Below are 12,350 nucleotides of genomic sequence, written 5' to 3'. Positions count from 1 at the left end.
TTTCTAAATCTCAAGGGATTTTCTAGATATCTTTTTAAAAAATTTAAATCCAAGTTAGTTAACATACATTGTAATAATGATTTCAAGAATAGAATTTAGTGATTCATTATTTACATATAACACCCAGTGCTCATCCCCACAAGTGTCCTCCTTAATGCTCTTCCCCCATTTAGCCCATCTCCCCCACCTGACATCCCACCAGCAAGCTTCAGTTTGTTCTCTGCATTTAAGAGTCTCTTATGGTTTACCTCTCTCTCTGTTTTCTTTTTAATGTTTATTATTTTTGAGAGAGAGAGAGACAGAGTGTGAGCAGGGGAGGCAGAGAGAGAGAGGGAAACACAGAATCTGAAGCAGGCTCCAGGCTCTTAGCTGTCAGCACAGAGCATGATGCAGGACTTGAACCCACAAACCGTGAGATTATGCTGAGCCCAAGTCAGACGCTCAACCGATTGAGCCACCCAGGCACCCCCTCGCTCTCTGTTTTTATCTTATTTTTGCTTCCCTTCCCCTATGTCCACCTGTTTTGTTTCTTAAATTCCACATATGAGTGAAATCATATATTATTTCCCTGACTGACTTATTTTGCTTAGCAGAATACACTCTAGTTTGTAAATAGCATTGCAGTGCACATTGTTGTAAATAGCAAGATTTCATTCTTTTTGGTTGTCAAGTAATATTCCATTGTATGTATACACCACATCTTCTTTATCCATTTATCAATGGACATTTGGGCTCCTTTCATACTTTGGCTATTGTCCATAGTGCTGCTATAAACATTGGGGTGCATGTGTCCCTTAGAATCACCACTCTACCCTTTGGATAAATACCTAGTAGTGCAATTGCTGGGTAGTAGGATAGCTCTATTTTTTTTTTTAATAACAATCTTTTTTAAAAGTTTATTCATTTATTTTGAGAGAGAGAGACTGCAAGTGGGGGTGGGGGTGGAGAGAGAGAGACAGAGAATACCAAGCAGGCCCTGCACTGTTAGTGCAGAGCCTGATGTGGGACTTGAACCCACAATCCATGAGATCATGAACTGAGCTGAAATCAAGGGTCGGACGCTCAACCAACTGAGCTACCCAGGCACCCCTGGGTAGTTCTATTTTTAATGTTTTGAGGAACCTCCATGCTGTTTTCAGAGTGGCTGCACCAGTTTGCATTCCTACTAACACTGCAAAAAGTTTCCCCTTTCTCCACATCCTCACCAACATCCACTGTTGCCTGAGTTGTTAATGTTAGCCACTCTGACTAGTGTGAGGTGGTATCTCATTGTGGTTTTGATTTGTATTTCCATGATGATGAGTGATGCTGAGCATCTTTTCATGTGTCTCTTAGCCATCTGGATGTCTTCTTTGTAAAAGTGTCTATTCATCTCTTCTGCCCATTTCTTCACTGGATTATTTGTTTTTTAGGTGTTAAGTTTGATAAGTTCTTTATGATTTTGGATACTAACCCTTTATCTGAAATGTCATTTGCAAATATCTTCTTCCATTCTGTCAGTTGCCTTTTAGTTTTGCTGATTGTTTCCTTTGCTGTGCAGAAGTTTTTTATCTTGATTAGGTCCCAATAGTTCATTTTTGCTTTTGTTTCCCTTGCCTCTGGAGACATGTCAAATGAGAAGTTGATGTGGCCAAGGTCAAAGAAGTTGTCACCTGTTTTCTAGGATTTTGATGGCTTCCTGTCTTAAATTTAGGTCTTTTATCCATTTTGAGTTTATTATTTTTTTTTAAATTTTTTTTAACGTTTATTTATTTTTGAGACAGAGAGAGACAGAGGCATGAACGGGGGAGGGGCAGAGACAGAGGGAGACACAGAATCGGAAGCAGGCTCCAGGCTCTGAGCCATCAGCCCAGAGCCCCATGCGGGGCTCGAACTCCCGGAATGTGAGATCGTGACCTGAGCTGAAGTCCGACGCTTAACCGACTGAGCCACCCAGGCGCCCCTGAGTTTATTTTTGTGTATGGTGTAAGACAGTGGTCCGGGTTCATTCTTCTGCATGTCACTGTCCAGTTTTCCCAACACTATTTGCTAAATAGATTGTCTTTTTCCATTGGATATTCTTTCCTGCTTTGTCAAAGATTAGCTGGCCATATGTTTGTGGGTCCATTTCTCGGTTCTCTGTTCTGTTCCATTGATCTGTGTGTCTGTTTTTATGCCAGTACCATACGGTCATGATGATTAGAGATTTGTAATACAGCTTGAAGTCTGGAATTGTGATGCCTCCAGGTTTGGTTTTCTTTTTCAATATTACTTTGGCTATTCAGGGTCTTTTCTAGTTCCATACAAATTTTAGAATTGTTTGTTGTAGCTCTGTGAAGAATTCTGGTGTTACTTTGATAGAGATTGCATTGAATATGTAGATTGCTTTGGGTAGTATGAAAATTTTAACAATATTTGTTCTTCCAATCCATGAGCATGGAATATTTTTCCATTTCTTTGTGTCTTCTTCAATTTATTTCATAAGCTTTCTCCAGTTTTTAGTGTATGGATTTTTCACTTCTTTGGTTAGGTTTATTTCTAGGTATTTTATGGTTTTTGGTGCAAATGGGATTGATTCCTTGATTTTTCTTTTTGCTGCTTCATTATTGCTGTGCAGAAATGCAACCGATTTCTGTACATTGATTTTATATCCTATGACTTTGCTGAATTCATGTATCAGTGCTAGCAGTTTTATTTTTTAGTGGAGTCTTTTGGGTTTTCCACATAAAGTATCATGTCGTCTGTGAAGAGTGAAAAAGTTTGACTTCCTCCTTGCCAATTGGATGCTTTTTATTTCTTTGTGTTGTCTGATTGCTGAAGCTAGGACTTCCAACACTATGTTGAATAACAGTGATAAGAGTGGGCATCTCTGTCATGTTCCTGACCTTAGGGAGAAAGTTCTAGTTTTTCCCCATTAAGAATGATGTCGGTCTTTTCATATTATGACATTTATGATCTTGAGGTATGTTTCTTCTATCCCTACTTTCATGAGGGTTTTTATCAAGAAAAGATGCTGTATTTTGTCAAATGTTTCCTCTGCATCAATTGAAAGGATCATGTGGTTCTTATCCTTTCTTTTATTAATGTGATGTATCACGTTAATTGATTTCCAATTCATTAGTTGAACCAGCCCTGCATCTCTGGAATAAATACCACTGGATCATGGTGAATAACTCTTTGAATGTATTTTTGAACCCGGTTGGTTAGTATCTTGTTGAGAATTTTTGCATCCATATTCATCAGGGAAATTGGTCTCCTTTTTACTGGGGTCTTTGGTTTTGGAATCAAGGTAATGTTGGCCTCATAAAATGAGTTTGGAAGTTTCCCTTCCATTTCTGTTTTTGGAACAACTTCAGAAGAATACCTGTTAACTCTCCATTAAATGTTTGATAGAATTCCCTTGGAAAGCCATCCAGCCCTGGACTCTATTGGGAGATTTTTGATTACTGATTCAATTTCTTTACTGGTAATTGGTCTGTTCAAATTTTCTATTTCTTCCTGTTTCCATTTTGGTAGTTTATATGTTTCTAGGAATTTGTCCATTTCTTCCAGATTGCCCTATTTGTTGGCATATAATTGCTCATAATATTTTGTTATTATTATTTGTATTTTTGGGGTGTTGGTTCTGATCTCTCCTCTTTCTTTCTTGATTTTATTTATTTGGGTCCCCATACTGCTCCACCATCTTAACTCCTTCTAGATATCTTAATGTTACTCATTTCTAATTTAATTTCATTGTGGTAAGAAAATATATTCTGTGTGATTTCAGTTCTTTAAAATATATAGAGATGTCTTATGGCCCAACACATGATCAATCTTGAAGAATGTTTCATGTGCATTTAAAAAAACTTTTTAAAGAATTTTAACTCTTGGATGTTTAAGTCAAGTTGGTTATTGGTTAATAACATTGTTCAGTGTTCCTAAATCTTGACTGATTTTTGTCCACTAGTTCTATCAATTCCTGAGAGAGAGGGTGTTAAAGTCACCAACTGTGATTGTTATTAGGTACAAATGCATTTAGAATTGTTACATCTTCCAGGTGAAACATTATGAAATGTTTCCCCTTACCTATCATAATCTCTTGTTTTGAATCCAGCTTTATGTGATAGTTATATAGTCACTCCATTTTCATTATACTTACTCTTCACATGGAATCTCTTTTCTCATATTATTACTTTCAACCTCTCTGTATCTTTATATTTAAAATGTTTCTCTTATAAATAACATATAGTAAGGCCATCTTTTTTAATCCAGTCTGACATTCTTTGTCTATGATTGTTCCCCCGATGGTAATGTGTTCCTTTTCATTGCAGACTTCTTAATTTTTTTTCTCTTCATCTTTGGTTTTCAGTAGTTTGACTAAAATAGACTGAGGTATGGTCTCCTCTTTATTTGCCCTGATTGGCATTCTCTGAATTTCTTTATCTGTGGTTTTATGTGATTCATTATTTTAATGAATTAAAATATTATCTCCTCAAAGATTTATTCTTCCCCATTTTCCCTGCTTCTGTTCTTTTTTTTTTTTTTTTTTCTGGCATTCTACACACTTTTTAGCTAATTTGATATTGCCCCACATGTCTTAAATACTATTCTGTTTTGTTTATTCTATTTTCCTCTTCTATTTCAGTTTGACTAATTTCTATTTCTTTTTCTTCAAGTTCCCTGATTCTTCAGCTGAAGAGAATATGTTCTATTCTTCTTAATTCTATTTTGAATATTATATTGTAGTTTTCTTAGAACATTTTCCACGGAAACCATGTTTTGTTTTGTTTTTAAACCATGTTTTTGGAAACAAAGGGCACTGATATTCTGCTTATTATTCAACTTGTAAAAGAGCAGAGCACTTGGCAATTCTTGTAGCGTCTGAACCATTTTTCCCAAATGTAAAGGACAAATACATCCCATAACTCTAGAGAAGGGCAAGTAATATTCTGCATCTTGCTAAATATTTGGCTTATTTCATTTGACATAAGTTTTTATGGCAACCCTCTATTACTATAAAAGTGTATGTTCTCTACAATTCAAAGCAGTAAATGCAACTTGTGTACAATATTTCACTGTATTTTTAATTTACATTTCTCTGATGAAAAATAAAGTTAAGGGTATTTTCATATATTTATTAGATATGTAGGTATCCTCTTTTGTGATTTGTCTATTCTTATCTTTTGCTCATTCTATTATTGAATTATAGAGTTTTTCCTGTTGATTTTTCAGAGTTTTTAAACCTATTTTTAATATAAATAACCATTGTCATTTCTTATTCCATGTCTGACAATTTTAATATCTGATCCATTTATGGAGCTAATTCTTCTGTCTCTAGTTTCTGCTGATTCTTACTTTTTGTAAGAATTCTTACTCATTGTATCTTGTCTCTTTCTACATCTTGTGATTTTTTTTTACTGTGTCATGCTCAATTTGGTAGGAGCTTTAATATGTAGGAATATTTTGAGACTGAGGCTGAAGCTTAGCTCTATGGGAAATAGGTTTAAGAATTCTCTATCCTTAGGGGTGCCTGGGTGGTTCAGTCGGTTGAGCATCCAACTTCAGCTAAGTTCTCACAGTCTGTGAGTTCGAACCCTGCATCAGGCTCTGTACTGACAGCTTAGAACCTGGAGCTTGGAGCCTGCTTCAGATTCTGTCTCCCTCTCTCTCTCCGCCCCTCCCCCGCTCATGCTCTGTCTCTCTCTGTCAAAAATAAACGTTAAAACATTTTTTTAAAATAAAACAAAAAGAATTCTCTACCCTTACACCAATGGGTTAACAAGGTTTAGGGTGGAAAGCCACCTCAGGGAGAAAGTGCCCAGGGCTAGTCACTAAGTAGAACAAAGCATAGAGTGAAAAGCTGCTTCCACATGACTAAATCATCCCAGAACAGCTAGAAGCAGAAAGCTGTCTTAACAGGATGAAAGCTTCAGAGAACAGCTGATATACACATAGTAATGGAATCTTGGGTAACTTATTGTTTTCAGGGTAGCATGCTCCATTTATCTTAGTCCTTAGAAAAGTCAGACAACCAGATGAAGTACCTGCAGGCAATGGCCTTCTGCTTGGTCCTCAGATGTTGTTTTGTCTTGACCCTAACCTCTAACACCACATGCCTTCGCCTTCCAGACTCTATCTCTCACATATGAGTTAATGATTACTATTTTATTGTTTCTTTCTGCACGTCTATCATGTATGTAAACTTTCAAGATCCTAATAAGTTTGGAGAAAGGACCCTTACTCAGGGCTCTTGTCTCCCCAATAGACATTAGCCTGTCTCGTATTCAATTCTGTGTCTGCTCTCTTGGTGGACAAGAGAGAACTCTAGACTCATAGTCTGCGACACAGCTCCGCCCGAAAGAATGTATACCAGTTCTTCCAATCCCCTGGAGGGACTCCTAACATGTAATCACTTTCAATTTTTCAATCACATTGATAGCATGCATTCATATCACAAACTCACGTGAATTCTAGCTGGTACTTACAAGTTCTGAAAGGATTTTTTTTCTTGATACTACCAATTTTCAATAAAATATTTTGTTCTCTTCTGCAGGATCGGTTTATTTCTCATTCACCTTTATACTGAAGGAGTAGTCCTTTGGGATCTATGATGGTTAGTTTGAAATATTTACTTGGCCATGCTATAATACTCATTTCATAAAGCACTCATCTATGTGTTGCTGGAAAGGTATTTTGTAGATATAGCCATTATCTATAATCAATTGACTTTAAAAACAAGAGATAACCCTCCATAATGTGGGTAAGCCTTCTTGGGAAGGAAAATTTTTTTCTTTATACTTAAAGATTCTTCCAGCTAGTCCAAGAATTAAATTAGTTACCTTAATAACTAGCAAGAGAAAAAACACACACAAAGTGTAATTACATGCATATGGAAACCAAACAATAAACTTGAGACCCAAAGAAATGACCAACTCATGTAACATTTATACATTTTAGACAAAAAGACATAAATCTCTGAGGAATTGACAGTACAAATAAAACTTTATTTGGGAGCTTCAAATAGTAAGAAATCCTAAACAGGATTTGGGCCTGGGGTAGTAAATTAGTAAAAGTAAAAAGGTTATTTAGACAGCTTTCTTGGCCCTGTATTCCCTATTTCTGATGATAAGGATGTCTCTTTACCTACTGGTACAGAAAGGGTACTTTTCACATGGGAGATCTATTTCCTGCTTTCTGGAGACAAAGGAGGGTCATAATGTTCTTCCTGCACTGGCTGTTTCTTAGGTAACTTTAACTCAAAATAATCAATATGCCATTGTGGCCTTTCTTGGGGCAAGCTGCCCTAGGCCCCTAGAGCTCATTCAATCAGTTAATTGAGCAAAAACTGAAATTTCTTGGGAAAGATGGGATTCTGCCTTAAGATTGTCATATAGCAATCCTGCCTGAATTTTCTGTCCTATAGATTTCACACTTGCCAGCCCTGACAATCACATGAGCTAATTCCTTAAGATAAATATCCCTCCCTCTCCCCTCACCCACCTTTCTCACCTACTTGTTATCTTTCTCTGGAGAACCCTGATACATTTATGCTATTGTCAAAGTAGATGCTCAGTACCTCCGTGGTTGAGCAGAAACCTTTAGGGCAAAAGCTAGCTTTGGCACTCAAATTTCTCCCATTTCCTGCTTTCATTTGATTTTTAATATTCTGCGGGTTTCTTGGTTTTGTACCAGTTCAGGACTACACTTTGATAAGTTTTTCTTTTAACTGTTGCAAGCATTTTAGTTGGCTCAATTCAAAGGGTCATTCAGAGTATATAATCTGACATACTGACAGATATAAAGAAGTTTATTGGATGCAGCTATTATCTCCATTTGCAGGGAATCTGAGACTTAAAAGAATAACATGCCTAAATTCACACCCAGAACCACTAAGCATATTTCCTGTGGTTGAGTAATTAAAAATACCAAAAAAATTATGAGATGACTTTGTCAGGGAGGAAGAATTCTTGCACCCTTCAAAGTCTCTCTAGCTGGACTAAAAATCAAATTGACATGAGGCAGATTCATAGAAGAAAATCAGATTTAGTAGCATATGTACAGGGAATCCCATACTGAACATGGAAATTCCAAAGACAGTCAAGCAAATTAAGGTATACATGTAATCTAAGCAGAAGTGGGTAGGGGTTGGGAACTTTTATCTTCAAAGGGAAGGAATGCAATACACAGGACAACAAAAAGAAGAGAAGATATTTAATAATTAGATGTTTGCCCTGCCATACAGGTGGGTCACTCAGATAAAACTTACCTCTGGTAATGCCCATTATTCTGGAAAAGACCCTCAATTTAGATTCTCCTCTTAAAGGAGGGGCAAAAGTTTCTCTTGAGCCCACAGGATCTTGATTGCCTTCAGCTCAAAATAATCGTCATGCCTAAGTGGCCCATCTTGGGACAGCCTGGCCTTGGCCCCTACAACTTCTATCAGGATGAGTAGAAAAGAAGGTAGGAGTCCTAGATTTGTGGTTGGAGGAGATGGGTTCCAAATCTAGTTCTGTCACCTATCCTCAATGTCTTTATTACTGAAGAGTTGAAATATAGAGACCATGCCTGATACTATTTAATGCTTGTTTACTGAATGACATGAGGGCCCAAGAGGATCCTGTGTTATTTTGAGAGGGTGTGAAAGGTTATTGGAGAAGAATATGTACAGTCATTATTCAGAAGATTTTATTCTTCTGATCTTTCAAGGCAATGACAATTCTCATTTAGAAATCTTCCTGTTATTTGGTTAAAATAGCTTCATTTTTTGAACCAGGGAGTTTCCTCTTTAAAAAACATCTGAGGTCTCTCACTACCTTGACTGTTGGAGTCAGAACTAAAGACTTTATGAAAACTTTTGCAAGAATTTGGTTCTTAGGCAACATGGCTACTGGAGTTTTTCAATTTATGGGAGAAGCTAACTTAGAAGTCTTTCCTGAATTGTACTAATTCTACCCCACACATCAATTCTAAAGCCACAGCCCCTGACTCCATTTGTTTTGCCTCCATTTTCTGCTGAAAGCAAAATCTATTTTCATTGACTATGGATAAAAGAGGATGAACATATACACACATATACACATACATTCACACAGCTCAAGTTCAGCTCTTCTGGTCATTTTTTTTTCTTCACTGTGTCTATTCATTTGGAATGCTTTTACCTTTTTTGGCTACTCTTCTCTTGGTCTCTTGCCCTGTGTCCAGAGCTCTCATTTCAGATACACAACAATGTAATAACAACAATGACAATTTACAAAGCACCTTCCATGGCTGCATCCTATTTGACTTTTTACTCCTGTGAAGTAGAGTGGAAATTATGCCATCTTATCAATGAAGAAACTGAGGCCCAGAATAGTTAAACTCATTTAGCTAAGGTCACTGCTCAGGGCCAGAATCAGATCCAGAGCCCTGGGTGAGGTGATCTGGGAGACCCAAATCTCAGTGAAAATTCAAATGATTTAGATGAGGTCATGAGAATGGACCCTCATGATGTGATTAGTGCCCTTATAAGAAGAGATGTGCTCTCTTTCTCCTTGCTATGTGAGGACACAGCAGGAAGGCAGCTGCCTGAAAACCAGGAAGAGGCTCTCAGTAGAACCCAATGCTGCTGGCATCCTGATCCAGGATGGCCAGACTCCAGAACTATGAGAAAATAATTATCTGTTGTTTAAGCCTCACAGTCTATGGTATTTAGCCCAAGATGACCAAGACATAGAGTTTTTGACTACTCAGTAGATAACTAGCACTTATTTGATAAATACATAAACAAAAGCTTTCTCTAAATTCTGCAGCCAGACCCAGAAGAAGCAGCAGCACCTGGACAGTTTCCTTCAAACTTACCATATAATGGAATATATATATATATATATATATATATATATATATATATATATATATAATGGAATATTACTCAGCCATCAAAAAGAATAAATCTTGCCATTTGCAACTATGTGGATGGAGCTAGAATGTATTAAGTGAAATAAGTGAGTCATAGAAAGACAAATAGATGATTTCACTCATGTACGGAATTTAAGAAACAAAACAGATGAACATAAGGGAAGGGGCAAAAAGAGAAGAGGAGGAAATAAACCACAAGAGACTCCTAACAATAGAGAACAAACTAAGGGTTGATGGAGTATGTAGGTGGGAGATAGGCTAGATGGATGATGGATATTAAGGAGGGCACTTGTGATGAACACTGGGTGTTGTATGTTAGGGATGAATCACTGAATTCTACTCCTGAAACCAATACTGCACTGTGTGCTAATCAAAATTTAAATAAATTTAAAAACTGAAAAATTTAAGCCAAAAACCCCTAAAATAAAATGAAATAAATCATTGTTTTTGAAAAAATCTACTCTCTCTGCTCCTGAAGAAAGCATTTCAAGCTGGGGATTTCCCTGTTGCTGGAAAGTCTCACAATATTCGTGTGTGTGTGTTTAAAATTGTTTGACCTACCAGTGAAATGTGCCAGAAAGAGCCCAAGATGTGCAGTAAAATAATTGGATGTGGGGACACAAGGTTTGTAAGCCTGTTTGGCCTTAGACCACTCAACCTATCTGAGTCTCTGTAAAATAGGGGCAATAAAGTCCATCTCACATGACTGCCATGGCACTCTTAGCTATAAATCCCTATCAAGATGGAAGTCATTGTTACTGCTTTATGATATCAACCTACTTGAGAGTCCCTGACTCAGTGCGACTGCTTCCTGCATCCCACACTGGTGAGCACAGACTCTCCTGCCTCCTACTAATAAGCAGCAGCCCTGCACCTTCTCTATATGTCATTTGGAGCCAAAGTTTGGATGTTTCCTTCCTAGACCTGCAAGTGTTTTCCTACATTCAACACTTTACAGGTACCCTTGTGGTATATTCTGACAAGGGCTCGTTGGTCTTTGTCATAGGTTCCGCAAGAGAGTGGTAGAGTACCCCTGTATCTCTACTGGACATCAGACTAGAAAAAAGTACACTGGCTTTGAAGTCAGATGGGCTTGTTTTCCTGTTCCCTTAGTAGCTGGGCCATATTGGACTCCTCATTGGCATTTATTGAGACCCACTTGGTCATCACCTTTCTGAAGCCACTTGCATTTTAAAGAAAATACCAAAATATTAAGAGAAACAAAATGTGTTAATTAAGACCAACAAACATTTTCATACTACTAAAAGGATTGTCATTCCATCACTGTTGTAAACAGAATGAATTTCCCACAGCAACTATCTTTTAGATGCAGATGAAGAAACTGAGGTTCCAAGAGATTAATCTATCTTAAGACACCAAGCATATTTTTATTTCTATTATTTTTGTTGTCTATTTTAACATCACCTTAGGATCAAGCAAAACCCCATCATGGTAGAGGAGGAATGGATGGGGGACAGGGGTTGGAGGGAAAAATCAGGAAGACATTCCCACGGACTAAGGCAATTCTGCTTCAAGGAACCTCCAGCAGACTCCCAGATCTTTTGCTGGGATCTAACTCAGCCTGGGCCCCTCACACTCTAGGATCATCCATGCAACTGTAACCTGAGGGCATCCTTTTGCCCTTATTCATGAGCTCATTTTCTCACTTTCCTGCTCACTCACACAAGCTATTAAGCAACTACCATATTCAGGAATGGGTTCGACCGTGAAGACACAAAGGTAGATGGACACAGGTCCTAGCCCTTCTGGAACTCAACTTCTAGTGGGAAAGCAAATAGATAACAATACCATTAGTTTATGAACCATGCCACAGATGTTTATTGATCCCTTATAGGCTGGAGGATCATCTCAAAATAATACAGAATGTCACCCTCCTCAAAGCCCACAACTTCACAGGTGATATTGGGAAATAAGGCAAAATCCTAACACAGAATGAAAAGCAAGAGTTTCCAGGGTCTCAAATCAAGGACCTCTGTCTTAGAGGATGGAGGAAGGATAAATAGAAGATGTGATGTTTGTGCTGGGTTTTTAAGTGCCATCAGGTTATCAGGCAGAGGAGCAAGGGAAGGAACACCCAAGGAGATGGAACAGCATGTTCAAAGGCAGACCTGAGAATGGGTCTGGTATATTCAGGGAAGAGGTGTGTTGGCTCAGATAAGAGAGAATCAAGGGAATGAGGAAGGAAGGGAGGGAGATCTGAGAGCAGAGAATGAAATGCCCGGTATCCCAAGATAAGAAGTTTTCATATCATACTATGAGTAACAAGAACCCAACAAGAGCCTGACAGATCAGGCTTTTTTGTTTGTTTGTTTGTTTGATTGACTGCTTTCTTTGTTTTAAGAAAGGTTGCATCATCAGCACTCTGAAAAATGAAGAGGCAATAATGGGACTAATGAAGTACTTGGCTGAGAAATGATGGAATTAACTGAGGCATGGGAAAGGAAAGGAGAGATTAGAGTCAGGAGACATTTCTT

Source organism: Panthera pardus, unplaced genomic scaffold, assembly GCF_024362965.1.
Source record: "Panthera pardus isolate Hobbes unplaced genomic scaffold, ASM2436296v1 HiC_scaffold_120, whole genome shotgun sequence".
Lineage (NCBI taxonomy): Eukaryota > Metazoa > Chordata > Mammalia > Carnivora > Felidae > Panthera > Panthera pardus.
The sequence above is the reverse complement of the archived record's forward strand: the minus strand, read 5'-3'. Positions refer to the sequence as shown.